Raw genomic sequence first — 25,580 nt, forward strand, 5'->3', positions numbered from 1 at the left:
TATGACTTCTGAGTTCAAAATTATGCTGAGCAATGTCTTAAAATAATGTTACAGAAATTATTTGATCGCACTCATTAATTAACAGTTGGAAATGACTGAGGAAGCAGAATTACTGAAAATGGGAAGCCGGTTCTTTTATTTATCACATGAAAGTGAGAAGTAAATGTTTTATCTCTATACAGAAGCATAATATGGTGATCTATAAAAAGACAAGGGAAGCAGAAAGACAGAACGCAGTCTGTTCAAAAAAGAGCTTTGTATGAAAGACTAACATTTGAGTATTTCCAAAAATTTTTTTTTTTTATTTTCTGGGATAGTATGCAGGCATCTCACCAACTTCCCCAAGATTTATTTTCAAATAAACTAAAACATTCCTGATGGAAAACCCAATTCTGGTGAATGAAAATTTTCCTAAAGGTCTTGAAAACACCAGCAAAAAGGTTGTACAACATCCAGCCTCTTGTAACCAAAAAGTGTAAGGTTTTTTAAACTCATCTGTTTATGTTATGCATTCATTTGAGGAAATTGCTATGAGCTTGAGAAATCCCTAGAAAGTTATTATTCTTTGATCAAAGTCAGCTTGTGTTTTTCTTAGTTTGAATTATATATGTACCTAATTTTAAAGCATACAGAAAGTCAAGAAAGTACAAGAACATGCTTCAAGAACAATTGGCCAAAAGTACAAACAAATACCAAAGATGGGAGCCATTGAAATATATATCTATATATATATATAACCTACCATTGTATTTGGCTGTAGAGTTGAATACTGTGCTCCTTTTATTTAGGGTGTTAAAAGAATATTTACATATTCCTTCCAGATTTGTGTAAAACATTGTTTCATCCAAGGCTGGCTGGGTATCCCACTAAAGAGGAACAGCAGATTTGCTTTCAATAGCACAGATGTATGGAAATGGAAAGCTGGAATAGGTGCACTGTGTTATGAATGGCATTGCTCTTTTTTACCACAAATCACACCCATGAAGGAAAGGGTACAGATCTTCAATTAATCTGCAGCTGGGACTTGCAGTATTCCAGAACAGTGTCACTATCTGTGACTGGGACTGACTTGTGTAAGCTGTTTGAGAGTTAAGATCCTCTGCCAGACTTGTTGCTTCCTTTAGAAGTGAGTCTACAGGATTGCAGTGTCAACATAATTCATGAGTTGACATTGAAACAATATAAAAATACATTAATTTATTACTGACTCTTAACTACTTAACAAAAATCCCCAGAACATTTGCAAACATTTTCTTTTAATAAAAATAACTTGTTAAGTGTAAGAAAACTGGAGGATGCAACGGGAGATGAATGAGGGAACATGACAACTTTTAGAAAATGTTTGCATCAAGAATATATTTTTAATTGAAGAAATATGAATCAACTATAGCAGATGTATCTGCACAAATATTGATATATTTTTATCTATATATCACAGGAATTGCCTTGAGGCAAAAATATATAAATCATCATTTACAGAAAACCCTAGAAGGAATTACTTCCTGTTATTTAAAATTCATCTCAAGAGCAAAGAAACGCCATAAGAAAATTGCCCAAGATTTTCTCTCCTCTACATATGCAAATATTCATTCACTCATTTTTCTCCCTTTTCTTGACATTTACTTTGTTCACATCCATGATAGGCCCCTTCCTTCTCTTTTGGAGAGGGGGGGCATGAAGCCCAACAAGTTAACCGTTTAAGTTCCTAATCTGTAGTTCTTGCAGACTTTTCCATTTATGATCAGTGTTTATATTTACATGAGAAGAAATGGCCTGGCAACCTTAGCACAGTGCTAATAATCCTAAATCCTTCAAACCAATTGTTTTGGCTATTCTTCTCCTTTTGAACAGAGGGAACACAAACTCTGGATGTGAGTCTCCTTATCCAGAGTTTTGCTCTTTATTGCTTCTGGCCCTAGCTGAGAACCAACCAGAAAAGTCCTAGGAAATAAAAATTCTCACCCTTAGAAGGTGGCCTTATACCCATGCGTGTAAAGAGCACCCCAGTTTGTTATTATCTCCCACAACAGCATCAGCTTTCACTCCAGAGAATTACTCAGTGCAACACTTGAAGGCAGCCAACAGGATAACAAGGTATTGTGGGTCTAGGCAGTAAAAAGGAAATGCTGCCCCAAATCTATCTCATCTAATTTTGCACACACTCAGAAGCACCACACATCCCCCAGAAATCCCTGCAAGTGGCTCACGATCCTTGTAACATGCTGGTTAGGAGAGGCAGACTTCCCAATACTTGATGAATTGGTATTTAAAACACTGATTTTAACACCTGCAAAGGTGTTTAGAACAAAATTTGAATTTCTATTTTAAGATAAACACAATTTTATGACACAGTAAAAGGCAGCAGTAGTGTTTTCAGAGGCAGTATACATGGATAAGTGTCCAGGACTTAAATGAGATTGCATGCTTATGCAACTTAAAACAACTACAGAACTGTGAGGGAAGTACAGTGTACACAGATAATGTTTATAAATGAAGAACAAAATGTAGATAATGTATATAAGCATGACAAGAAGATCAGAACATATTGTATTCAACGTTCTTCCAACTAATGCAAAAAATTGAAAGTTACATTAAAAAAAAAAAGACAAAATCCTAATCCTACAGTTATAGTTCTTGGGGAGAACAAGGACTGATGAGACTTTCCTCCCAGGAGAAAGGGAAGATCTGCTGCCTGCTCCTTGCAGTGTAGGCCTCTGATCAGGACAAGCAGAGCAAGGGCTGGGTGGTGCAGGGCTCTGGCAAGCTGGGAGTCACATCTGATCATCATCTTCCTTCCCAGCTCAACACTTTCTGGCCCTTCCCGGCACTGAGAGGACAAGGTGACAGGCTATGGTTTTGCCCTTCCCCTACCTGCATCCTGTATAAAAATTAGCTGATGGCAGTGGCTGGATTCCTGACTAGACAGCTGCTAAGGGAAGGGGAGCATCTTTGTTTGCATATGGACACACACACACCATCCAACTCAACACAGCCTCAGTGGTGGGCAGCGCTATCCCTCCAAAGCAGCACATCCCTGCAGGACTTCAAAAGGGGGAGAAAATTCCCACCATGCTTCCCTGTCCCCTTTTTCACTGTCTTTCACAGAACATGCAGGCAGAAGTCCCTGGTTAAAAGCATACTTTTAGCATATGCATAAAAGAAAGTCCTTCCAAGAATTGTGATTATTGGTTCAGAGTTCAAAAGAAAATGGAGAGCAGCTGAAGTGAGATAGGAGATATATTGTGGATCGAAGCTGCTTCAGACACAATTCACTGCAGGAGGCTGGAGGCTATGCCAAAGCACCAGGAATGGAATGGAGAATTTTTTAGTTTGAGCTGTAGCAAAATACACTTTAAAAAAAACTCTAAGACCTGAAAGTGAATAGACAGAAAACTGATGTAAAAACCTGATTCACTAAAGGCATAGGCTGAGAAGCAGCACTTTGGTTTGTATTGTCACCACTTGCTGCTCACAAAGAGCAGGGAACACACCAACAAAGTACCTGATAACTGAGCTCATAAAAAAGAATCCAGGAGCTCTATGTTTTGAAGGAATTGCTTTAGAAACGTGGAAGCACTGAGCAAAAGGCTTACAGCTGTCAATGTACCTTTTTCACTTGCGGGCTGGTCTCTCCAGTGCCAGCAGATGAAAGGATATTCAGTTCATGCTCTGAGCAGCATTTTCATTTCCTCTGGGTCTTGTGGGCTCCTGCAATTGACCAAGTCACTTTGCAGCCATGCCCCCTCATCTTTTGGCATCTCGGACTCCTACAGGTCAGTGGATTATGAAATTATCTTTGAAGGAGGGAGACAAGTTGTTGTTGGTTTTCTATCATACACCAGCCTTTTTTCTAGATGGTGGGGATTACAGCATTGCTTACATCCACTTTAGGGTCTGTGAAATGGGACTCAAAGAGCAGTACTGTAGGCAAGGACTAAAATGTGACCCAAAAGCAGTTATTGTAGCCATCCCATAGTATTTTGCATCAGCACTTTACCAAAGTTCCCTGGTATCTTTGACATGATAGAGCAATTAATCCTGTGGTGTTTCAGAGATATTTTAGGACATTTTCCCAGGCAAAGGAAAGTTTTTTTGTGTCAGTTTTGCATGGCCTGGTTCTTAGTAGTCGGGGGGAGGGGGGGGCACAGAGGTGCTATTTTCCCCTTTGGTAACATTTTTTCTGAGATCATGTCAGAGTTACCTGGAAACACAGTTGTACATTACCAAAGAACATGCCTTCACTTTTTTTTCCCCTTTGGTACAGAGAAGGAAACACATTAACATTTCACAAAGTCACATGGCTCTGAGCAGTGTTCCCCATCTCATTACAAAAGCCAGTGTTTGTTAATCAAGGACACAAAGACTGATAAATTGTCAATTGGAAACTAACTTGTTTCTCATAGAAGAAGTTGGTGCCAAACTAAAGACTTTTGAGCTTCCTTATCATTAGAATGAGAGCTACCTCAATTCCTATTTTACTTCCAGCCTTTATTGTTATACTGGGAAGACCCAAGATAGCCTGAACTCTGTAGGACTTAAAATCCGAGTCCAAATCCAAATATCACAACTTCTGCCTGCATGTCACAGCCAAAGTGAAGCATCAGAGCTGGCCTTTGCAGGAGTGCAGATCAGATCTGCTACAGCCAGTAGATACCGGCAGAAGTGCTAACGAGAGACCATCACAGCTCACAGCGTCTGCTGGGACAGATAAAGCAAACCCACTTGCATAAAAACATGGGGAGGGAGGGAGATGTAAGAAAAGGATTAAAAACTAAGCAGAAGTATATTTATTCATTTAAGAATAATGCTGGCATGTGCAATGCACATATGAAAGCTCACAATACCGTATTTAATGATTCTGTTAAAAGCTTTGGGGAGGTCAGCTCAGGTCACAGAGCAGAGATAATGTAAGCACAAAATGGAGAAGAAAATCTTGTAGGAAAGGGAAATGAGAAAGTCAAGTGAAAAGAGGGCATTTAACTTTTTGGGGAGGAATTCTTAAAAGAGCTGGATAAGATAAGAAAATTAATGCAACCTGACTTCTTCATTTCTTATTAATGTGGAGCAAAAAGTGTAATGAGGATATGTGAGAGATTACAACAAACATATTGCAGGGGCACCTAGGAGAGAGAGAAAATCCCTGAATCACTTGCCAAGGAGATAAGGAAGCTTTGATATAAAAATAGCAATGACTATCAGCTACAGATGCTTAGTACCTTTGTTCCTCTACCAAAGAAAAGCCCATCAAGTGAGAGCTGGTATTTCCAGTTTCATGTCTGATAACAGATCTACCTCAAAATGAGACCTCAGGCACTGGGGCACAGCTCACTGTACAGGATTTTTCCAGCACTCCCAGCCTTCATTTTAATGTCCTACACTTTAACAGCTGCAGAATAAAATAAAAGCCTATCAAATGGAAAGTTATAAAAAGAAACTCAGGTCAAAAATTCTGGTTTTGGCAATGTACTTCAGCAGCGGCCATATGCCAAAAGTAGTCAACTCAGGTCACAAAAATCCCTGGGATGCTGTGCTGGGGTGGCACCACCTGGTAGGAGTGGAGGGCAGAGCAGGGACACAGCCTGGGACACACAGGGCTTCATCCCAGTTCACAGAGAAACCCAGGAAAGACCAAGAGAGAAACGGCCAGTAGAGAAAAGAGAAGAGAAAAGCTCCTGGAGGTTTTTTCAGTAGCAGCAATCTCCTCTGGACAGTCCCAAAGGCATTAATTTGGCCTCCAGCCTTCCACGTATTTAGCTGTGCCAGCCTATCCCCTCCAGGAATCTCCATGGCTGACCAAGAGAAGGTAAGGCAGGGCTGTCTCCTGCAGCCGTGTGGTGGCTCTGACCTCTCTGTCAGCCCGCACTGCAGAATTTCATTTTCGCCATTGTGCTGTCATGTTAAAATGAGAGGGAATCGTGTGTGGAACTGCTCCTGCAGCCATGTTACCCTGGCAGAAGTCAACAAGAAGCTTCTGATGTGTTCAGTACAACAGTGCTGAGCCTTGAGATCATGAGCAGTATGGTATTAACATTTCCATTCTGCATTTTCAGAACTTTCGCTTTAATAAAACAACATATTCCCCAGAGCACAAGACAACAATTTTCAGGCCAAATAGAATTAATGAGGCTGAGTAATGTTTGCATCTTTCAATATTCTCAATCCTGTGAGCAGATATGTTTATGTTCAGCAATCTGAATACGACAAAAAACATTCATTTTCACCATATCACTTCAGCAGAGCTTGAGTTAAAGACTAAAAAATTTTGTGCTTTGCTTATTATAACTAATACTTCAGCTGGAAAAGAACTTCAGTTTTGTGGTCCCAATTTCTTCATTTTTGTGCACTTTTAAACATATATGCATGTGCCAGCATATTTCACAGGCCTTTTGATGTTGTATTATCTCTGTATGTGGGTGGTTTGTTTCCAGCTATAGTTTGAAGTGCAAATTTCCTTCTCAGTTTTCCTATGTGAAGGTTAAAAATACAGTCATGAAATATCCGCCGCATGTTTTCTTCCCTGAATTTCCTAAGCAGAAATCTAAAACAAGGTACTTCTCTTCAAACATTTGCATTATTTAAAAAAGTACCCCAAGAAATGAATAAATAGCAATCATCTGTTAAATAAACATAAAGAGATTCAAGGCCCACTATCCCTAGATATTTCTCCATATCCCTGAAGCATTAACTATAATGCCCACCCTGATAAAAATCTCTTGGGAGCAACAAGCATAGCAGCAAAAGGAATCACAACGGGTTGGAGATTAACTCAGCAGCTGCTGTTTCCAGCCCACTGTGTGCTTCTGGGGCTTTGCATCTTATTGTGACTCATATGGAAATGAGGAGATGGATCCCAAACAGAGCTTTGCTTTCAAAATCAGACATAAAATCATCTGTTTCTTAAATGAGCATTCCCATCTGACATACTGAAAATGAACATGAAAGTGCTAGCTGTGAATTATATTTCATTCTTTATTCAGCGTTCTTGAAAAGCAGGACAGCATTTTCCTAAATCTGTTGGTCCATTGGTCAATGGCAGCAGCAAAACCCTATAACATGGCTCCTGGGAATTTTGCTGTCCAGAGCATTTTTCAAATCATATGAGCTGTGCTGTACATGCCAGTGAAGAGAGGAGGAGGCAGCAGGTTGAGTATTTTGTTTTCTGTGTCTGAAAAACAGGAGTGTTTTCTATGGAAATTAATGTTTAAAAGTAATCCCAGTGCCCTCAAGCTTTAAGTGCTGTCACAAAGATTGGAAAGGGCTGAAGGGAGTTCACTGACTTTTGAAATTAACACTTTTTCAAAAGATGAAAAGTTGCATAAGGGTCTATCCAGGAAGCAGGTCTGAGCAGGGTGGTGCTGCCCTTGGGCCAGCCTGGCTGAGTCAGCTTGGAGCAGCCTGGCAAACACTGCTGCTGGTGCAGAGCAGCAGTGAGTGATCACTTCTGCCTAACAAAGGGCAGCAAGGAGAAAAGTGGGGTTTGCTCAGTCAGATTTTCTCCCTATAACAATCTAAAGGCACTTTGTGCCACATATAGCCCTTTATCACTGCAGTAGCCTTGTGAAGGAGTTGGGCCTCTCATTGAAACAGTCAGACATTGAGAGAAAAGAACTAAAAGGTAGATTTCTTTTCTCAATTTCTTTAACTTCAAGACTATCAAGGTGATACTTTATAAGTTTCATGAGAACAGACAGGAGTGTGATTTTTCAGGTTGTGGATGTTTCTTTTATTGATGCCAGCAGATCAGAGCTGAAGCAGTAGCTGCAAACATGTGGTTCTGAGTGACCTTACCCAGCACTATTGATAGGCTGTTCCTTCCCCAGGAGGTGGCTGTTCTACTGCTGCCAAGCATAAGCAAAACAGGTGCAATTCTGATGATGGTGGGGTTTTTTAAATCCCTGCTGGCCAATAGTAATAGGATTATCAATCCACCAAATGCTATGACAGAAGTGAATTCAATCTGAAGATTGGTCTTTCCTCTACACCTTTGGATTCATTTTGCTTTCTTAATATTCCTAATACTTTCCCCACAGACAGCCTTTCTTTTCCTTCTTTTCCAGTTTTGTTATTGCTTTTCCTTTCCTTACCTGTAACTTTCAATGTCCTTTAGCCACTGTTCTGTAGCTAATTTATTGACACCTTCTTTCTCTCTCCCCTTCTCTACCCTCCCTTTCAGCATGATGTGAACTGTGCCTTTTCCAGCAAGGCTGAACTGTAAGAGTGTGTCTTTTCATTTGTGGGAGATATGAAATATTAAAACAAACATTTCCTTGCTTCACTCTCAGTAAGAGCTTAAAGGAGCTGTTACAGGGATTATTTTTCCTCTACTTACTGGAAAACAAAGATAAAAATGTAGCTTTCAAGTAGGTCATTTAATCTTGGGACATTTAATTGTGAGGTTGCCAGCCACGATTTGATTTCTCATCTTCTATTATTCCAAGGTTACAAACCTTCCAATTCATTTATATTTATAAACAATGTTCCCACTATATTACATGCATGGATTATTAGGAACACCTCCCAGTAGAGTACTGTCAACTTTTTGTACATAATTAATTAGAAGCCTCAAAGCTACCTTTTATCAAACTTTCACAGAGGTTTAGCATATCAGAAATCTCAAAATGAAAGAACTCTGTTTAGACCAAAGGGCCATCCAGCTTACCCAAGTAAAGAAATACTTTATATTTAATGGGATTTAAAAAAATTTTTTAAATAATTAAAGCCAAAGTGGAAACCACCTAGGAAAGAATGTGGTTGCAGTGATAACAGAATTATATTTCTCAGCAAAGGGAGACAAACCCTGGCTCCAATTAACAGTCCAGTTCTGATAAAATAAGTCAAAGGAGAAAACTGCCTGACCAAAAGGATGATGTTACCTGCAAAAGAATTGAGATGGGAGTAAGAACTGGCCCCTAACAGTTAAACTGCTTACAAATCGTCCACAGGATGGCAAAAGACAGGAAGTACATAGCTCTGACTATTTGCATGGCTTCTGATTTATACAGTAGTTCCTCAAAAGCAAATTGAGCCTTTCAGCTTCAAATTAACTTGCAAAACTTTGGCTGGGAGGCCAGGTCAATCTCACACAGGCCCCGTGCACATGGGAGCCCACGCATTATCATCCTAATTTCGTACTTGCCACATGTAGCATGTGTGAGTAGGTCTGGGATAGCTCTGCAGCACCAGGGGTAAGCTGGCTAAGAGGAGAAACACTAATTTTTCTTTGCATGCCCATTTCCTTGCCATCGTAACGCATTCTGGATCACTAACTGTGAGCTCTCTGCCAGGGGAAGTGCCATGGTGAACATGATTTATAGGCAGCAAACATCCCTTTGATTCAGGCCATCACTGGCACATAAAAATGAAATGCAAATTTCTCAAAATTCTCAAGAGCATGTTCTAATGTTTAGCATTTTACTGGGGATTTTGGGGCAGGATTTGTTGCCTGTGAGAGTAATTATTACTTTGCATAAATTTTGCTGTGAAAGTTAAAATGTTTGTGGAACCTAAAGACTTATTCCTCTTCTTTCCCTTACCACAAATTGCCCTGGAACCAAGGTGGCAGTGCAACAGGAGATACTGCTCATGATTTCCCAAGTTAATGGCCTGGGCCTTTTCACAGAGCTGAATTATCTGGAATACAACCAGCGGTTACATTCCTGCCATTCACTCTAATGGCCAGGAGATGAAAGGAACAGGGGAGCCCACATTATCAACAAGTGACTCAAGGGTTAGTGTCATCAGCAGAATTTTGGCTTCTTTGATCATGGGGCAATTTTCATGGCTCCTGGCCTGCTGGAGCCAGACGGGCTGCATCTATCTGTTAAGGGCAAAAGGATTTTAGCCCATGAACTGGCAGAACTTGTTGAGAGGGCTTTAAACTAGGTTTGAAGGGGGAAGAGGATGCAACTGGGCTCTCCAGAAGCAAGCCCAAGGGTGGTAAGCCAGAGTTAGGGGTGAAATCAGCAGCCCAGCTGAAGTGCATGTATACTAATGCACACAGCATGGGTAACAAACAGGAACTGGAAGCCATGGTACTGCAGCAAAGCTATGACGCAGTCGCCGTCACGGAAACGTGGTGGGATGACTCGCATAACTGGAGCGCTGCACTGGATGGCTACAAGCTCTTCAGAAGAGACAGGAGAGGGAGAAGAGGTGGAGGAGTGGCCCTTTATATTAGGGAGGCTTTTGATGGCATGGAAATTGAAACCAATGATGATGAAGTCGAATGCCTATGGGTAAGAATTAAGGGGAAGGCCAGTAAGGCTGACATCCTGCTGGGAGTCTGTTATCGACCACCCAGCCAGGAAGAAGAGGTGGATAACTTATTCTACAAGCAGCTGGAGGGTGTTTCAAGATCACCAGCCCTTGTTCTTGTAGGTGACTTTAACCGACTGGGAACGTAACACAGCAGAGCAGAGGCAGTCCAGCAGGTTCTTAGAGTGTGTGGAGGACAACTTCTTGTCACAGCTGGTGAGTGAGCCCACCAGGGAAGGGACTACACTAGACCTGCTGTTTGCAAACAGAGAAGGGCTGGTGGGAGATGTGGTAGTTGGAGGCCGTCTGGGGCATAGTGATCATGAAATTGCAGGGTTTTCAATATTTGGTGAAATAAGGAGAGGCATCTAAAACTTTCACACTGGACTTCCAGAGGGCAGACTTTGGCCAATTCAGGAGACTTACTCAGAGAGTTCCTTGGGAAGCAGCCCTTAAAAACAAAGGAGTCCAGGAAGGGTGGGTGTGCTTCAAAACAGAGATATTGAGGGCACAGGAACAGACTGTCCCTGTGTGCCTAAAGATGAGTTGATGAGGCAAATGTCCAGCCTGGATGGGTAAGGAGCTTATGAAGGAACTAAGGAATAAAAAGAGGGTGTATCACCTTTGGAAGGAGGGTCAGGTATCTCAGGAAATATTTAAGGGGGTTGTTAGGGCATGTAGGAAAAAGATTAGGGAGGCCAAAGCTCAGTTAGAACTTAATTTGGCAACTCTTGCCAAGGATAATAAAAAATGTTTTTACAAGTATATTAATGGCACAAGGAAGGGTAAAAACAACCTTGGTTCTCTACTAGATGCAGGAGGGAATTTAGTGACTGCAGATGTGGAGAAAGCCAAGGTGTATAATGCCTTCTTTGCCTTGGTCTTTAGCAGAAAGATTGTTTATCCTCAGTACAACTGTCCTCCTGGGCTGGTAGATGGTGTCAGGGAGCAGGATGGTCCCTCTGTTATCCAGAAGGAAGCAGATAGAGAACTGCTGAGCCACTTGGATGTTCATAAATCTATGGGACCAGATGGGATCCATCCCAGGGTGCTGAGGGAGCTGGCAGTTGAGCTTGTGAAGCCGCTCTCCATCGTTTGCCAACAGTCCTGGCTCACTGGTGACGTTCCAGATGACTGGAAGCTGGCCAGTGTGACACCCATTCACAAGAAGAATAGGAAGGACAATCCTGGAAATAATAGGCCAGTCAGTCTAACCTCTGTACCTGGTAAGGTAATGGAGCAGTTTATTTTGAGTGCCATCACACAGCACCCACAGGATGGCCGGGGGATCAGACCCAATCAGCATGGGTTTAGGAGGGGTAGGTCGTGTTTGACCAAACTGATCTCCTTTTATGACCGGGTGACCTGCCTGGTGGATGCAGGAAAGGCTGTGGACGTTGTCTATTTGGACTTCAGCAGGGCCTTTGACACTGTCTGCCACAGCAAACTCCTGGAAAAGCTGGCAGCCCATGGCTTGGACAGGAGCACTCTTCACTGGGTTAAGAACTGGCTGGATGGCCACACCCAGAGAGTGATGGTGAACTGTGCTGCATCGAGTTGGTGGCCAGTCACTAGTGGGGTCCCTCAGGGACCTGTACTGGGGCCAGTTTTGTGTAATATTTTTATTGATGACATGGATGAGGGTATTGAGTCTGCTATTTGTAAATTTGCAGATGACACTAAGCTGGGAGCGTGTGTTAATCTGATGAAAGGTAGGAGGGCTCTGCAAAGAGACCAGGAATGAATGGTTGGATAGATGGGCAGAGTCCAATAAGGTGAAGTTTAACAAGTCCAAGTGCTGAGTCCTGCATTTTGGCCACAATAACCCCCTGCAACACTATAAGCTGGGGACAGTGTGGATGGACAGTGCGGCTGGACAGTGCCCAGGGGGAAAGGGACCTAAGAGTACTGGTCGACAGCCGGCTGAACATGAGCCAGCAGTGTGCCCTGGTGGCCAAGAAGGCCAACAGCATCCTGGTCTGTATCAGAAATAGTGTGGCCAGCAGGACCATGGATGTCATTCTTCCCCTGTACTCGGCACTGGTGAGGCTGCACCTCAAGTACTGCGTCCAGTTCTGGGCCCCTCAGTTCAGGAAGGACATTGAGATGCTTGAAGGCGTCCAAAGGAGAGCAACAAGGCTGGTGAAGGGCTTGGAACACAAGCCCTGTGAGGAACGACTGAGGAAGCTGGGGTTGTTTAGCCTGGAGAAAAGGAGACTCAGAGGTGACCTTATCACTCTCTACAACTTCCTGAAAGGTGGTTGTAGTCAGGTGGGGGTTGGTCTCTTTTTCCAGGCAACAACTGACAGAACAAGAGGACACAGTCTCAAGCTGCACCAAGGGAAATTTAGGTTGGATGTTAGGAAAAAGCATTTTACTGAAAGAGTGATAAAGTTCTGGAATTGTCTGCCCAGGAAGCTGGTGGAGTCACCATCCCTGGATGTGTTTAAATAAAGATTGGATGTGGCACTCACTGCCATGGTTTAGTTGAGGTGGTGTTAGGGCATGGGTTGGACTCAATGATCTTAGAGGTCTCTTCCAACCTGGTGATTCTGTGATTCTAAGATAACACGAGGTGTGTGTGTGAGACAAGCAAATCTTTGAGCCACACTGCCACCCCTTATAATTTTTAACAGCAGATTGGAACCATTTCCCAGGATCAACAACTTCATGTTTTCCAAATGCTATATAAAGCAGCTTGGCAGCAAGGCTAAGAGCTGAGTTTTCCTTCTTCTGGTAGGTCACTGCTGGTACAGCAGCACTTTAACTGAACAGACAGTTTCTCTCTAGAGAAAGTCATATATTTAGCGTCCCAAGTGGTAAGTTAGATGTCAGATTTAATTTGAAACCTGAGATGTTGTAGTTCCAAAGAAAGTGTTGGCAAGGTATTTGTGTTTAAACGAGAGGACATTGGTTTAATTGAGTTCTCTCATTCTTCTTGGTATTAATTATATTTAATGAGTAATGATTTACCTAAAAAAAAAAAAAAAATCAAACACTAGCAGGCTGCAGAGAAAGTTCCCTGTGGTACTAAAAGACAACAAAAGTCAAAGATCCTGTCGAAAGAATCTTTATTCTTCTCTGTCCCCTTAACACTGCCCAGAGTATCATTACACTGTCTACAACAAAGATAAGTTCCTCTTCCCAAGGACTGAAACTGGAATTTTGATGTAATAAGATAGGAAGAATGCAAATAACACACCTTTCAGCATTCGGCATGAGTAATTTACTACATGAACCTTGAACACAGTGATGCGTTTTATATTTCACTTACCCTAAAATGTCTCTGCATCTCTTCTACACACAAAAGCCAGAATCCACATGGCTGTTCTTACAGAAATATCTTGGCCAGATTAGAAGCTTTTCCTTGTTTTACTTCAGTGAATCAGCTCACCATATGCATTCCCACTATACATTTCAACAACTAGGGTCCTCATCCTGTGCTTCATTTATATTCAGTGGAGATCTAGTGAGTCTAGAACACAGGCTTTCCTAACATAAAATAGATGTTTATACTTGCTTAGATATATCCTGGCATCTACCAGCAGTGACACCTAAATATGCAACGGCAATACAGAGATCGATGAGTAACTGCCTCAGATGCAGGCAGAAATACTGTATACCATTGAACCAAGTTCCTGTCACAGCTCTGTCTACTGTCAAGCATGGACCTTCAGACTCAGAAATCTGTAGATGTATAAAGTAGTCAAACAATTTCCTTTTCTTTGAATAGATACAAAGGGAGGCTAATATAAGGTACTAGCTAAAATCCTTTAACTCTTAGTGATCTATAGCATTCCATCAAGGCAGTGAAAATTTTCTATCTGTCTAAATAGCAGAAGTAACTAGAACAGGCTTGGACATTGCCAACTTCCTTAATAATTTTCGTAAAACATTGATATTGTCTCAACTGCAGTAAAAACCACTGATTGCCACTTCAAGGCTTCTAGGTGAAAGCAGAGGACATTGCTGTCTTCCTTTGTCCTGTGTAATGACTTGCAGAAATTCTGTAAACCCATTTTCTGAAAGAAAAAAAATCATTGCCATTAGTGTCTTTTGGGACATCTCCTATAAATAGTTAAAATTGCCCTGCTTTACTCAGTTTAATTATTTATTTGGAGAATAATTACTTTAGATGTCAGTTCCATTATCATGGAAGTTGTAAATGATCCTGAAACTGTAACAAATGCTGTCTTCTTGAGATTCAGTAACCTTAGCATTACAGACACTATTTTAATTGTTGTTTCATTGCAGAACCCATGTAGAATATGAAAGAATATGACTCTCAGACTGTCCTAAGTTTTATTTTAGAAGAGCTAACAAAACCTATAGATAACAAGAGGTAAAGGATTTCCCACTGCAGATGCTTGTCTGTGCCTGTCAAAGCCTTGTAGAAAATAATATATCCCTCAGAAGCAATGGAATAGATAAAAGAAATAGCATTAATGTGGAGTCAGTATAAAATGTGAATATATTATGATAGAATATTGTTATTGAGGCTAGAGTCAATGAGTTTGAATTGATTTCTTTCCATCAAAACCTAATCCTTTCCTACATGTTTGCACAAAGTACATGCCTACCAAAACCAACACTGAAAATGCTCCTATTCATTAAAGAAAGGTAAATTTATTTATTAGATTTATTATATACTCAATTCATTTCCTGAGAGTTTGCAAAAATCTGCCCAGTTCTGTGAAACATCAACCTTGCCCACCTCCCAGGAGGACACCAAAGTTTTTGCTAAACATATTGTTGCTGTTAAGGACTTTCACAACATTCATCTCCTGTCACTGAACAGGAGAAAATGTGGACTGGGTCAGACCAAGGATCTGTCCAAGCCAGCAGCCAATCTCCAGCAGCAGGTGAAGGCAGATGGCCTGGGGAGAAAATGAAGACCACGGCATGAAGTCTGACACTTCCCCTCCCAGTCCCTCAGCTGCCAATCATCCATAGCCCAGGGACTGCTGGAGCTGGGTGGGCTGTCTTTGCTCTTAATCATCCACTGGACATCCCACAATGTGCTGAGTCTTCCCCTTGAGCCATGGAAACGTTCAGCTTTCAGATCTTTTAGCCCAAGATGCTCCATATAGACCCATCCTCTCCAGCCTCTCTGCAGAGGAATTGGTAGCAATTGTATTCTGTCCTGGCAGATTTTCCAGTTGTACCTATTTAACCATTACAGCCTTCATTTCTAATTCTGTGCCACTCTTCCTTGTCACATCCTCTTCCATACATGGCATAGTTGCACTCACAAATTTATGCTTTGTTATTGTGTTGTCTGGTTTTGTGTTTTGGTGCTTATGAACTTGGAGAGACTCTTTATTCCTGGAATACTAATTCAGAACTGCTGAATTGGAAGTGTCCAGGTTGCACCACAAACAACTGGTTTGTTCCATGGGCTAAAAGCCGGTATTTCCTTTTACCCAGAAAATCAACATTGTCACCATCTCAGTATTATTCCTCAAAAGATCCTTCTATAACACACAGCGTAAGAAGGTACAGACTAAGGGGTTTATTTTATTACTCAGCAAAGAGCGTACTATCTGCCCTCGCTTATGTAAGGTTGACTTCCACACCTACCACGTATCTTTAGCTCAGTTTGGCAGATTAAAACATTTAAGGCCAGGTTTTGTTGGGGAAGATGAAACAGGAAAGCCTTATAAATATGATTGCCTGACAAAAGATTTTGGGAATATGAAAACTACAGGCAACATCGAAATGAAAGCCACTTTTGAAATACCAAGTCTTAGTTACTGAACAACTAGAAAACAATGGTATGGCCGACTGAAGGTAATCCCCTCTTGATGGAACAATACCCTCTGCTTGCAGGCAGGTCCAAGGGTCAGAGCAGACCCTACTAGCTCAGCAGAAGGGGTCCAAAGAGTAGTTTTTAGAAGTTAAGATGTAACACTCTATGGTAATATAAGAACTCTTATAGGCTGTATGTAAATGCTATAGGATTTGTATCTTGTATTAGATTGGTTAGTGACAATTAGAATATTCAGTACAGAAGATGATTTATTGTATTGTAACCAGGACTTCACGATTCCATTCCATTCCATTCTATTCTCATCACTTCTTCTTCACTCTCTTTGCTGTCGCTCTCTCTCTCTCTTACCCGCTTACTCTCTTGCTCTCTTGGGCCTGCTCAGAGCTGCCAGCTGCAGCTCTAAGCAGTGCCCCAATACCCACGCCCTTTGCAATAAACCGCATGTTCCGAGATCTGACTATAGAGATCTCTCGTCTCCAACCGTCAGTACAGACCGAACCCACCGTAACTTACAGTCTGACGCCCAACGTGATTGCCGAACCCACACCCAGCACCTACAGGTTTTGTGTTATTTCTATCAGATGCCAACTGTCTAAGTTCTGAACATATAAAGTGTTGTTTTTTCAACCATTTTTCAAGACTTACTATATTGGATTTGAAACCTCCTCTACTCATTTACTATGTGCCACTTTTTTTGATTGCCACCACAATACCATCTGTGCTGAGATTTGTTACATGAGGTTTTAGCTTTGGATATCAACTATTTCCATAAAATATCACTTAAAATCAATTAGTCACTTTGGACATAAAGGTAAACTAAACAAACAGTTACATCTATTTTCCTATGATTTTTTTGCCTTTAGCTTTATGGTATTTTGGGAAGCACCAGATTTGCTTGATGAATGGTTGCCTATTTAATGATAAAAGATAAAAATTCTGTAACAGCAGTTGGGGAAAAAAATACAGGGGAAAAATATATCACTCTGCTTATCATCATCATCATCCTGAATGAAGGAAAATATCCGGAAGCTTGGACTAGTGACTAGACTCAGATCTCCATCTGTCTGTGAGGGGGGTATCAGCCACAGGACGATGACTGATGAGGATGCCATCCCGTTCAGCAAGCTGGTTGGTCTGGGAGGCAGGCCCAGATCCCAGCCAGGAGAAACTCCTGAAGCAGAGGTGGGAACACAGAGTTACTGACACAGGTGAGCCGAGGGGGAGAATTGGGAAAGTAGCTCGGGGTCTGCATTTGTATTCAGGCAGGAATACAAATTACAGAGGCCAAAGACAAGCCTTTTTTTCCTTAAATCAAGTTAGAGATTGTCTTTTCTCTGTGCTGCCAGCCTAAATGTTCAAAAATCATAGATCAGCACCCCAAGCATGACAAGTCTGACTTCAAAAAGCAGGAATTTTAAAGTACTGGCCATCTTTGACCCTGAACACCATCACAATAAGGTTTCTGAGGCCCTCAGGAACATCAGCATTACATGTCTGGACTCCTGTAGCTGCAACAGCTATAGACGTCATTGGAATTCATTTGGGGTTTTTTCCACACTCATTTCATTGGCCATCTCCAATACAGTGGGTCTTTAATATCATACAGTGCCTTGACACCAGACTCCCAGGGACCCCAGTGACATTGGATAGCCATTCTAGGGTCTGTGGACTTCTTTGACCTTTACTGCGCTACAAAACTAGCCAAGGAACACTCCTCCCTCTGCTCCTGCCAAAAACATCTCCATGAACTCCCTGATAATATTTACTCTGGGTTGGATACTGCCCATATGTAAAATGTGAGAGTTCCATCTGCATACTCACAGTCAGATTAATCTCATTTAAGCATGGATAGCTACTAGGAAGGAAGCTCCAACTTGCCAAGTCCTGGCCAATGTGTAGAGCAGACACTGTGATTGCAGAGGAAGAGGAAGCTGGGCCAGGGAAGTGGTCTGGTTGAAAAAGTGACCTGACAAAGAATTACCAGATCATTTAAAACATTGGCTCTGTGAGGTGGCTCCCTGTACAATCCTTCAACTATTAATGTCAGCACAAAGGAGAGCTCAGGGACACAGAGACATCCCTTTAGTCTGCACTTAGACGCAGTTAAATTGCAGTCATGGAAACAAACATAAATTCCCTGAGGTCATTTGACAGTCCTGCAAGTTTTTCTGCCATGGTTAGAGCTCAAGCTGTTTTTAAAGAGACTGCAAACATGGGGCGGGGAAATATGGATATTATACTTTTTCTTTCATGATTTTTCAGTTAGATATTCAGATTACAAACTCTTCAGGGCAGGGCTCACCATCTTCCTGCCTCTTCAGAAAGAGATGTACTTGGCTTTTCAAATAAACACACTGGGTAATATGAAAAACAGAGGGAGAGGATGACGTTGCTGTAATCTCTGGCAGAGGTCCAAATAAAGTTTGCTTCTCTTATCATAATGAACAACTGGATTTTGCACATATGGGAGTTGGGAATGGCCCTCACTGACCCCTGGACAATTATACACAATGAATCCGAAACCACAGCTATTAGCAATCATAAAGGATCCTTTCTGACTAAATCAGCTTAATTTCACTGTCCCTTGACAGAAAGTTTGTGTAGCCTACAGGTCACCTGCATGCTACTTTTTCTTCTTTCTCCCTGAGTACATGCAGTTTAGACCACTGATACGAACTTTACAGGATTGTAGATTTTTGGGGCATATCACTAAGAAATGAAGGATTTGGGAGTAAAAGAGCAAGCCTTGCTGTTAAACAGTTTACATTAACCTGTTAATTCTCAAAAATCACAGAGAGTTGCCTTGAGAAGGCAGAGTCACAAAGCACACTCTGTGGGCCTGCTTTTACTAAATGCCAGGAAAACCTGAAATCTGACAGAAGCTGTTGAGAAAGAGTTTTAGTGAGAAAGCCTCAGTGTGGGGCTTTGCCAGTACGGTGTTTAAAGCCACTAAGTATGAACGAAAGGAAATTATAGCCTCAGCTGGGTCCCCCTCGGTCACTCCAAAGTGCCCCAGGCAGGCCAGAGCAGGTGTGCTCACAGCCTGGGTGCACCATGGCCAGTCCACAGGTACATCAGGCACACCTTACTTTTAGGCATATACCTGAATTTGTACTTCAGGACCACAGCGAATCAGCAGAGCTCTCTGGGTATCAGTGAAATGATGACATACACACCAAGCCTATGTTAGTTACTTTTTGCCATATGCTTTACATAAATTAAGATTAAAACTTCTTACAGACTGTCAAAGCCTTCATTTCAGACCAACACAATGTCATATTTTGAAAAATAATTCAGTAATTCAAGATTAATTCAATGGTTAAAAGTAACTTAGTAAATATTTTTCATGAGAAATCTTGCCAAGTGGCATCTACTCACAAAAGCAGCACAGAGCAATGTAACCACATCTTTAATTTGCTGCTACTTCTGAGCGGGTTGGCTTGCCCCGTGCTTTTCTTTTACAGTAGCTTTGATTACACTTTTCTTGATAAAGTCTGCATCTGACAGCGTGGAACACATTTATCTCAAATATGGAAAGAAATGAGAGTAATAGGATCTCTTGCTTGTATGTGAGAGAGTGAATGAGACCATAACAAATTCACCTATGCCTTTATCTCCCTGAACAAAGTCAGAATTTCAGCTGCAGTGACCTTGTGGTCACAAAGATCACAAATTGCAAGACAGAAGAGGTGGAAAGAAAAGGGCTTATGTTAGGCAGTTGTACGTTTTTGCAATACATCCTGCAGTTGTTATATATCCAAAACTAGTTCTCTTGAGACAGAAATCAGGCTCATGTTGTTCAATAGTTTACAAAATACAAGTGACAATAATTTACACTGTTGTTCAACAGCAGTAAGGGAAATATATCTTAATTTAAAGACCTAGAAACCAGGACAAAAATAAAGAAAGTGCCAAAAATACAGAATTTACAAACTTGCCCAGATGAATTTGGCACAGCCCTGCACAGCATACCAGAAAAGACTTTTTTAAGGGAACTGCAGCTGAAGTCCAATAGAATTTAGTAATATTGACAGGAATGTTATGGTGAACTTGATAGTAAGAAAAATCAAGATTCTAACGCATATAGAAAAATATGCTTTATGAACTAAACTAATAGAAATGTTCCTACATAATTAGTAATACATCCAATTTTATTTGCTTTTGTCATTATACACCAAGTTGCATCCTGTCTGGATTGAGCTGTGTGACATCTAAAAGAGGTCCCTGTCTTGTAGGGATTCCTAAGCTCCAAAATAGATTGTGATCACATTTAGGTTCTTTCCAGGCTGTAAGATGCACAGATGTCTCCCCATAGTTTTGAAACTCACAACTCAGACCTCCAACTCATGGAATATCACACAGTCATCAACACTACCAGAATTAAAAATATATAGCTCTGTTCTGAACACCAGAGTCTAGATCTCTGCTGAGATCTAGCATCTAACGTTTTATGCCACCTTATTAAGGACTATGTGAGTATATAATGTAATTTAGAAGAGCTTTCCTGCTCATAAAGCTATGGCATCTCCTGAGGAGTTAATATTTGTTCTGGGGATCAACAGGCACTATAACTGAAATTAAAGATGACTTTTTCATCTAAAAAATCCTTTCTAAGCCTCATTGACTTAGTGCCCTATACACAATCTAGAGTTTGGAGCAAAAACAGAGAACACAGAGCCATGGTGCTGATGACAGAAAAAGACAGTTATTGGAGGGTTTTATCCAATTTGATCCTACTCACAGTATATCTCAATTTCACACCATGTTTTAATTAAAGTAAGCTTTTATGAAGATCCACTACTACTTACTCTAATGCACCCTAGGACTGAGAAACCCTCATGCTAGGAAGTGGGACCTAGCTATTCAAATAATTCTCATTAAGCAACATAAAATTCAGAGAAAGATATTTCAAGGATCACTGAGTTAAAGGAACTAGGACACAATAGCAGTGGCTAGGTATTTATTAACTTCCCTTAGGTAACAACAGTCCCTTTCATAAACAGGTTACAAAGAGCAGCATTTTGCAGAACCAGATCAGGCAGGTGTACAGGCTGTATGTGATTTGGCCACTTAAGTACCAGAAGTGTCATGAACTGTATAAAAAGTGACACCAAAGTGGGAAGGCATCAGTCGTCTTCGTGCTGTGCCCTGCCCCTCCCAGGAACAGTGTTTCGAGGCTGGCTATTTTGAATGGTAAATCTTTCCAAAGTCTTCAGATCCTAATGCTGTGTTCCATTTCCTTGAGGACATTGGACTGAGGGAAAATCCAAAACACAGGACAATTGCTAAACTTGCCTTTATGCGACTTCATATTTCAAAGAATTAAGCTCCATTAGGAGGATGAGAACAGTATCTCAGGAAGTCTTTTTCGTTTGCAAGGCTAATCGATACAGTATTTTAGGTATGCTACCCAGACTGCAATCCCATATTATGCTGAAAGGAAGGAGGAAGCATGAGAGGTGTTTTCATTACAGTTTAACTGTTTCAAACAGTTTAACTCTTTGGGGGTTGTTTTTTTTTTTTTTTGTGATATGGTCTACAGCCCAAATCTGATAAATCAGAATATAATTAGACAGTGCAGGAATCATCACTACAAACCTAGCCAACAGGACAGTTTTTTTCAGGGATTATTTCTCAGAAAATGATCAAAATCCCAGAGCCATTAAATTAGGGGAAAATTCATTGTGTGAAAGTGAGGAGGGCTGGATCTGTCTGGCCCATAACAATACTGGAAACGCGACCACAAGCACTGAGTGCCTGCCCTGGTATGAAAAAAGATATTGAGCTTACAAAAGGCATCCATCTCCCCATGAAAGCAAATGCCACAAAGGCTGTTCCACTCCACAGTTCACTATTGAATGTTTTAATTCAGGTGGGCTCTGGCTCTCTGTTGTCACTCCTCCACACATGTGCTTAATTTGACATATAAAGCCAAAGATTAATTCCACTAAAGTCCTATGATTTGCTTAGCAGTAGATCAAAAACTCCCACTGGCTTTAAGTGTGAAGGATCAGAGACTGAAGGATCAAGCTTTATAGCAAGTAGGGTCAAGCAGCAAGTTCCCAATCCACAATATGAGCACTGGTTTTTATTGTATGTCACTGCTCTACTCTGAAGGACTCTTTCCAGTGTGACAGTTCCTTGGGTTTTTTTCTGAATGGCTGTTATCAGATCACAGCTTTACACTGAAGCTGTTTATAAATGTTCCTTATGACATTGCCTTTTTTTTTATCAAGCCATTTTTCCACCATGAAACAGGACATTTATTGTTCATATATAAGAGGCAATGACCCTGCAAAAGCAGCATTCATAAAACCAGGAAACTTCCTCAACAAGCAAAACAACTAACTGTGATGGACGTTCATAAATCATTCCATATCATTCATCATAATTCCTGAAGTTTCATTAATTCCTAGAGGAAGACATAAATCTAGTGTGCATCTTAAGGAGCCAGCAGGGTGGCTTGCTCTCCAGGCATAAAATAAATATTATGCTCTCTGCCTTACCGAGGAGATGCAGGTTTTGCCTGTGTGCACAGCAGGAAATCGATGTCACTCAAAATGTGGGGATATCCTAGGCAGCCCTACAGGCATCGCTTTTGTTTTCAGAATCTGCAAATGCTCAGTCCTAATCCTGCCCCCACTGAACTCGGTGGACCCAATGAAGCTCAGGCCGAACTATATGTACAAAGCCTTTAATCTACCTCTGGTTTTGAACAAGCATGTTAGGAGTGCAAATTTGATTTCCAGAACTGAGGGGCCACCAGTGCCTGGGCCTGTGCTGCAGGTATCCTCTTGGAGGGATCCTGGGCAGCTACATAGGGTCTGGCTAACCTGTAACAGCTTGGAGGATCACAAAGGCAACACACATCTAGCAGAATCCATTAAAAAAGGACAGCAACTAAATCTTTTCTTTTAAAGCTAGCAAGCTGATATAAACAGAAAAAAGAAGCCTTTACAGTGAAGCCTGGTGCTATGCAAATTGCTCCCTGCAAATGCTAAAGCAAGTTTGACATCCTGTGGTCAGAGTCTGCATGGGAATAGCTCACCCTTTCAAACCCTGGGCTTGCTCACTCAGGAGATTATCCTGCTCCTGAGGGCATATATTTTTGTTTGAGGTGGGTATGACAGTCTTGTGAGTGAGCATCCTGGAGGAAAGAATATAAATGTGCACACTAAATATTTCTGTCAGGGCATGACCAGGAGCTGAAAAAGAGCAATATCACTTGAAAGTCCACAGGACATCAGAGGATAAACACATGATGGGTCCCAGAAAGTCTGTGTAACCCCTCTGCTTGAGGTTATCCCCTGCCCTAAAAGAGGGATACAAATATAAATGGGAAACCAGAGACTGGATAAAAAAAAAAAAAAAGAAAATAACATAGAGCATGGAAAGACTAGTTTCTCCTAAGAGAAACAGGTGCAGGCTGAAATGTATAGATCTCTGAAAAGATACTTTAGTCATAATCATAAGGTCTGTTTAAAATTCTGCTGATTCTTTTTCCAGCCCGCATGTTCCAAAAGAAAGAAAAGCTGTCTTTAAAATACCTGTGATAATTGTTATAAAACAATCACATGTAGCAATTTTGGCTTATTGATGCACATCCAATGCACCACATCAATCTCTGTAAACCTTTCCAAAGGTTTGTGCACGTAGTTTGGAAGAACTGATTGTGCAGCAAAGATAGCAAGGCAATTTGTTAGAACTTAATTTGTGACAAATTATTTCTGTGGAAAGAGCAAATGATAACAAAAGGATAACTCTAGATTTATGGAAGTGAGGTGAGACCCAACATTCCAGCTGCACAATACCTTGGGATAAGTCATGTTTGCACAATTTTTAGAAGATTGGCTTTGAACTTTCAAGATTGTTGGCATACTTTTAAATTGAATAGATTTATTGATAGGTTTATTAAGATATAATGAGTATTTATTTATTCTTGTTTTCCAAAGCAAACAAAATTCATAAAAGTTATCCAACATACAGTATATGCTCAACCATGGCAAGCTTTTCAGGTTACACAAGCAACCTTTGAATCAGGCTGCAAAATGGTTATGTAGGTAAAATAACCCATTTCCACATAATCTTACTCAAAATATTCACCCACTGTGAACTGCTTTCTAGTGTCTTTGCTGGGGGCAGATATAAACCTCCTACCATTTTTGAATGGTAGTGAGTTTGGATTCACAAACAAAATTTTTCAACAACCTTTATTTCAAACTTTTAAAAAACATCATGTTTTATTCTACCTTAGAATATGCAGAAGAAGGCTAAAAATGAGAGGAAAATTCCAATATGGAGGACACAAAGCAATGGAGCATTTTGAGGATTGAACTACTTCGTCATGTAAGTAGGTCTTGTGGGGTTGTTTGGTTGTTTGCGTTTTTTCCGGTTGATTTCAGAATATCGTGGGTTTGTTCATGTTGGACTTACCACTCTCTACAGCCACCTGAAAGGTGAGTCTCAGTCTCCTCTCTCAGGACTAGCAACAGGACAAGAGGAAACAGCCTCGAGCTTTGCTAGAGGAGGTTCAGTTTGGACATCAGGAATTTCTTTGCTGAAAGATGGTCAGGGATTAGAATGGGCTGCACAGGGAGGTGGTGGAGTCACCATCCCTGGAAGTGTTCAAGGAACAGCTTGATATGGCACTTGGCGTTGTGGTTGACAAGCTGATGTTTGGTCAAAGGTTGGACAGGATGATCTTGGAGGTCTTTTCCAACCCTAATGATTCTGATGTTCAGCTCAAAGCAAATTCCTAACTGGAAGTTTTAACTGTCAGAATAAAAAGTCATTAAGAATAGGAAAGAACCTGCTCAACTCTATTCCAGCTCAGCATAAAATAAAGAGGCTTTAACTCTTCATAAGGTAGATAGAAGAACGGCACAACTCTTTGTGCTTTGTTTATTCACTGAAAAAATACATTAAATAGGGAATTAATCTACACAAAAGCATGTAATATGTATTAACTAGAGACAGAGAGATACTCCAGATGTAACAACACTCTTGTGAAAACAAGGCCTGCCTCTTTGTAAGGTTTTTCACTATTTAATTATTTTAATCATTTATAATTATTCCATATTAGAAAATTATTATGTGCACATCTTTACCATTATCCCTACAGTTGCAAATATGGATTAGGGCAGTCAGTGAAGACAGGTGAGTCTTGTCCTACCCAGCCATGCTCAATAACTGCTGCTCCAGCATATGCAATGATGAGTTATTTAGACCCTCTGTAGTTAAAGTAGAGCTTCAGCTGTGCAGTTGATAATCAGACCACTGTCAGAGCCTGTGTTTCTTCAGCAGGTGTGCAAACACACAGGCACATGCTCTTCACTTTGCAAAGGCACTTGGTGGCAATTACAATCAGAGAGGGGATGTGCCACTCCGAATTTGTGAGCTGTTATTCATCAATACTTGCACTAGGAAACATTAGATTATTCTGTAAGATGCTGGATGTTCCTGTTGATTGAAACTATTTGAGGATGTCAAATCAAGGCTTTTCTCTCTGCTGTACCACACCTGTTCAATTTCTCTTTCACTGTTATCACAACTGCAA

General features: G+C 41.0%; 1 long non-coding RNA gene across 3 annotated transcripts in view; it reads left to right on the plus strand.

Moving 5' to 3' along the window:
* Positions 1-3,627: 3,627 nt before the first annotated feature.
* LOC116446818 overlaps positions 3,628-25,580 on the plus strand; it is a 46,054-nt gene continuing 24,101 nt past the window's right edge. For 2 of the 3 annotated variants that reach the window (XR_004241392.1, XR_004241391.1), the window contains exons 1-2: positions 3,628-3,773; positions 24,279-24,370. This is a non-coding gene — a long non-coding RNA (uncharacterized LOC116446818). Of the gene's footprint in view, positions 3,774-10,241; positions 10,471-24,278; positions 24,371-25,580 lie in introns of those variants that run through there. The other variant, XR_004241393.1, reaches the window with a different exon arrangement.

The sequence above is a fragment of the Corvus moneduloides genome, chromosome 7 (genome assembly GCF_009650955.1).
Source record: "Corvus moneduloides isolate bCorMon1 chromosome 7, bCorMon1.pri, whole genome shotgun sequence".
NCBI lineage: Eukaryota > Metazoa > Chordata > Aves > Passeriformes > Corvidae > Corvus > Corvus moneduloides.